This window comes from Juglans microcarpa x Juglans regia, chromosome 5D, assembly GCF_004785595.1.
Source record: "Juglans microcarpa x Juglans regia isolate MS1-56 chromosome 5D, Jm3101_v1.0, whole genome shotgun sequence".
Taxonomy (NCBI): Eukaryota; Viridiplantae; Streptophyta; class Magnoliopsida; order Fagales; family Juglandaceae; genus Juglans; species Juglans microcarpa x Juglans regia.
Genome location: NC_054602.1, coordinates 20,231,198 through 20,237,111, shown reverse-complemented (window position 1 = coordinate 20,237,111; position 5,914 = coordinate 20,231,198).

Genomic DNA, 5,914 nt, shown 5'->3' with positions numbered 1-5,914 from the left:
CCTCCACTAGGGGGCTTCTATGCCTTCCATCCATCGCTCCCTGTCTTCTTGGGCTCTCTCCCCGCCGAAAACCCTGGTGCCCACCTCTGTGTCGGTCCATTTGGTTCTCCGACCGACGCGCCTGGTTCCGCTGCTCTTCCTCCTTTATTCACTTCAGGGGATAGCAATCTCGGGTGCTATGTCAGTTATTCATGTGATACTTATGGTTCTCCATCTCTCGGGGTCGTTCTCTTTTGGTGCTCGACCGCTGGTTCCCTTCTACTGCCAGGTTTGTGTGAGTTTGGTTCCCCCATGGGGCTGAGTTGGTGCTTCTCTCCTTCTTTTCATATCTTGTGCTTCCCTCTTTTCCCCTCCACAGTCGCGACCTCCTCATTGCCCTGATGCTTTCATATTCGCCCGTTCCACCTATGATCATCGTGGGGCAATCAGGGCCTCGAGGGTGTCTTCAGTGTTGATGAACCCATATGCTTGGTCCATCAACTCCCATAGTGTGGTAGGAATCTTTCGTGCTATCTCAGACATAAACGGATTCTGTGGCCAGATTCCTCCCAGGAGGGCTGTTAACGTAATCTTCTCATCTTAGTCGTCTGTGGTCATTCGCTCCTGATTGAATCGCGAGAGATATGACTTCAGATTTTTGCTGTCTCGTTGTTTGATAGTAAGGAGGTAAGTTGTCGAGCATCTCCTCTTATGACTTGCTAGGAACTATGTCATGAAAAGGTGGGCGAGCTCCTCGAAGCTTTCTATCGTTCCTAACGATAGCGACCCAAACTAGGTTCGAGCGACCCCCTTCAGTGTTAGTAGGAAGGCTCGGCAAGCTACTTCTCGTGGGAAACCATGCATGGTCATGTGGGCCTTGAACGTCTCCAGGTGCTCCAGTGTGTCTTTGGACCAATCATATGCTTGCATCTGGAGAACTTTGAACTTGAGGGGAAGCGGTACTGCCATGACTCTCACAATGTACGGGAGGTTGGTGCTGACGAGTAGTTGGTCTATCTTCTTCTCTATTTCTGCACACTTGTCCCCGAGCTCTCAGATTTTGAGATGCATCTCGCGTCTTTCTTCTTCTACGGCAGTGTCCGTAGGGGCCCGCCGCAAATCCACATGCTCGTTGCCGCTTAGTTCTCCTTCCCCCGCCAACTCCTCGTTGGTGAGCCTGAAGGCCACATTCTCCTGGCAGAGCATCCCAGTTTTTTCCATTAGCTTTCTTATTGTCTCCTCCATGCTCACGAGTCTTGTCTCCATCGTTTCCTCCTCGCAATCTCCCCTTCATGTAGTTTGGGACTGCGTTGCTACCGGCATGCGAAGTATACGCTTTTATGGAAAAATAAATCCCACAAATGGCACCATTGTTGATGTTGTGTTTCGCAGCCCAAGCTCCGCGCCACCTGCAACTACGAGAATGAAGAGGCTCCGGTGACGTCTGGGATCACTCCAATACCAAGGTCAATGAATAATTCTCTAGTGATGAGAAAGCTTAGAAGATTAGAAAGAATAGTAAAGGGTTTCAAGAGATGCCTCCCGTGGAAGGGATGGCTGCTATTTATACCTGATCTGGGCTCCACTATCAAGGGAGATCGTGGCGTGTCAGGTCATACCTGAGTCAGTCCTGCTCCACTCACTTCCCACCGCAGCAATGTCAGTCCATGGCTTAAGTGATCGAGGGATATCGTGGCGTGTCAAGTCATGCTAGGTCAGACCTGCTGCCACCTTTCTACCAAGGTCGTGGCGTGTCAGGTCGTGGCAAGTAGTCCTGCATGCTCTGGAGGCACGTCGTTGCATGTCGGGCCTTCTGACATGTGCATTGAATGTGATATGGTAGAGTTTGGAGTCACTATGTATGGTAGAGTTTATACGTTGGGAACTTGTGGAGAGTCTCCTCCTTATATAGAGGTCTATTTTCCTGGAGTGATTGAGTCTCTTGTGAAGCCTTTTCCTTTTAGGAGTTTAAGCCAACTACTTTTGGTTTATCTCTTCCTTGCCTTATCTCTTCCCTCCTTATCTCTTGGCTTTATCTCTTCCTTAGTATTAGTGATAGGTTTTCAATAGGTTGGACCGAGTTAATTTTGTCCCTAACACTTGTAATTCCCCATGAAGAAATGCATTGCTCACATCTAATTGCTTAAGTGTCCAACCTTGAGAAAGAGCCATGGATAAGATCATACGAATGGTCTCTGATTTTACTACGAGACTGAAAGTTTCTTCATAATCAAATGCATAAACTTGAGTGAAACCACGTGCAACCAGATGAGCTTTGTGGCATTCAATGGTGCCATCCAAGTGAGCCTTAATTTTAAAAATCCATTTACTGTAGAATACATTCATTTTCGGCATTGGAGGATCCAAAGTCCAGATTTTATTAGCTTGCATAGCTAGCCTCCGTATGGGATCTTTAAGAGCTTTTTATATGAGCATGGTTCTTGAGTAAGACACACAAACTCAACATGAAAACAAGCTACAATGTGATGTCTAGTAGAGAGAAAAACTTTGGGTCATCTGGTTCCATCTTGAGCCCTTGTGATTATATGATCAGTATGACTCATGGACTGATGAGCAAGTTGAGTTATGGGTGAAAAGTGGAAGATGGACCCAAAGTGGACTGCAAGGAAGCTTGCACCATGGGATGCAAATGTCACGCCCACAAATTCTGCTTGGAATTAGACGGATATTTGAAGCGTCGAGACATGCAACACAAGGTTACCTACCCCTATTCATGACATATAAGATGTAATATTCCTAACATGCATCTAGCATTATTCAATATTCGCAGCGGATAATTTTTTCTTTGGCAATACTATGCACCAAACTGAAAATATCTCAAATACTTAAAACATACTTCATACAAAAGGACATACTAAACAACTGAGATCATAACGCTAGTCCAAAATGGTTATGATCAAAAGAGTACTGAAGATGCAACTCCATAATACAAGTAGTAATTTAAGTTAACTACTATATTAACCTTGAAGCCGTACTGTCTCTCAGTCGACCGTGTTCAATTGATTGTTTCCCAGTTCTTCTTTAGATCCTGTAACAAGATCTACCATTCGGGGGGAAATGGTATTGAGACTACCACTATGAGATTTGATTATAAATCTCAGCAAGTTAACATAAGACCTCCACACAGATTAATGATGCATGCATGGCAGTAAAACATAAATGCATAATCAAAGTCATAAGTAATCATAGCATAACTTGACTTACAACATAACAAAACTGACATAACTTAAATTGAAACATGAACTGAAACTTGACTTGACATAGCATAAACGTGAACTTAAAACGTAATATGGACTTACATAACATAAACGTGAACTTGAAACGTAATATGGACTTACATAGCATACCATGAACGTGAATATAACATGAACTTGAACTTGAAACATAGCATAAACGTGAACATAACATAACATGAACGTGAACTTGAACATAACATGAACTTGGAATCCTTTTCATTTAACTTGATAAACGTGAACATGTGGGTGCTACATGGGTCCCTTAGAGCTATGTGTCCCTGTCAATTATTGCATCACAACACAGGTATCTGCACTAGCATTGAGTTTGTTAATACATAATCCACAATTGTTATGGCCCCGTGTATTCTGCTTGTCACAATTGATATGTCTCACATAGTTTATATGCCACAATTGTTATGACCCGATACTTCATGCTCCACAGTTGTTGTAACCCTATGAATTATTGAAATGAAATGTGGCTCCATTGTCGTTAGTGCCTGGCGCGCTCCTGTGACCAGCTCGTTAGACCTCATTCGCAACCTGTTGACTGTATTTCGTCAAGCCATAGAATTTTAAACCTATTTAGACACTCCAACGTGAACAAATGAGTTTCACTTGGATATTACTACATCCTAGCACTCATGATTGTGATTGACATGAATAACTTGACATGACTGTTCTTGAAATACATAAACTGTATTTGAAACAGAATATGACTTGAATACGAAATGACAAAAGCCCTAACGTAACATAACATGACTTCAATGTAACTCATAAGACATGACTTACTTGAGATAGAAACATTTCATTACAAGACATAATATATAACAGACAACATTTCATAACATGGCATAATATGTAACAGACAACATACTTAACATAACATACTTGCAATAGTAAATATTACATTACATGACATACACGACATTCCACTTTTTTCAGATATTTTCTTGATAAATTTTACCGTAAAAATGAATAGTACTCACTAAGTAAGTTCCCAGGAAAGATTATTCTTTCCTGGACAAAACTTCAAGATTTCCAGGAAAGATTGGAGGGTCACATCGGTCCGCTTAAGAACCAATCTCCTACACAGAACCTCCTTAGATTGTACATATCCACACTACTTGTAATGTATAGCAATACGTGACAGAATATTTTGTGTAACAGATGAATAATTCATGATAGAATATATTGTGTAACAGATGAATAATTCATGACAGAATAAATTTTGTGTAACAAATAAACATGTAATGACTTGGCATGACACATATGATAACATACATACATATATTGTAGTTCATTTACTTATCACTCATACACAGTAAACTGCTAGTAAGTTAAAAGCTAATTTATCTCGGTTTTCGCGTTTCTACGCAAAACTCAAGCGCGATCACGAGGAACTAAAAGTAATGATTTTTAAACGTTATAATTTAATCACTAACAATTAGAAATATAGAAAAATACCAACTTGAGTAAAATCACCATTTTACCCTCTACATATGAAAAATGACCATTTTACCCCTAACTTAAGGATTTTGTATCTGAACTCCAAAATTCACCAAAATTTACATACCTCATGTAAATTTTGTTCTAAACTCAAATATTAATTCATAAAAATTTAAAACTAAACACAACCATTAAAACTCTATAAAAGCTAAAACTTACATAGGCTATTTCCCTTATTTTTGTTGCTAACTTGTTTTGGTCAATCTCTTGATCCATGACTTAAAAAGATGTGATCTTCAAACCAAAATATCACATGGTTTAAAAGGGTGTCCTAAAACAAATCTAAGCTTTAAACTCAAGATCACATGGTCAAAAATCAACCAAAACATGAATTTAGCCAAGAACATCATCACTTGGCCTATCCAAATATCTCCTTGTATAAAATTTCATATCTTTGAAGCTAACATCAAATATCTTCAAAAAAATATTCTAACATGTATATAAGAGTCCTCAAATAAAAATATCAAAACCAATGAAATAAGATTAGACCATAAAAGATTTAAACTTTCTCAAAACAGAAACTGTTTTTCCTCTTCCAGATTTCAAAGTTTCTAAATCTAAGAAACTATTTCACCAAAACTTTTAATCATGCAACAAATCCTCAACCAATAATCATACACCCATGTTAAAAATACTCCATAAAAATTTCGGACCAAGATCAATCCATTAGTTTGGTCAAAAACTCCAAAATATGACATACTCTCCAGTTTATCGCCCAGAATGACCTTTCTGAGTTTTAAATAATATTTTACCAATCAAATGATCTCCAAATGGAACAAATAAGGTATCCACGTAAACTAGAATAAAAAAAGAACAACTTTCATGAATGAAAGTTTGTGATAAAATACATTAAAAGCTTTGAAGCAGGCATGCAAAAGAGTTTACAAAACTACCTGAGAGTGTCTTCTGTATTCTAACAACGCAAAGTGTAAAGGAGAGATGATTTTCGTTGGAAGGGGCTGGAGGGCATTTTATACAAGTTTTGAAATATGAAAATCTGGAATGAAACTTAAGTGTTGATCTTTTCTTCCAATTAAATATGCAAAAATTAGCTCAAGATATTTCATCTAGGTTGAGTGTAAAATTGAAAGCGTGAGGTGTCCCTTTAGTCATTCACTTCAAGAACCTTCTAGATCCTCTTGGACAATTCTGATCAACCATGCAAAGGGTGA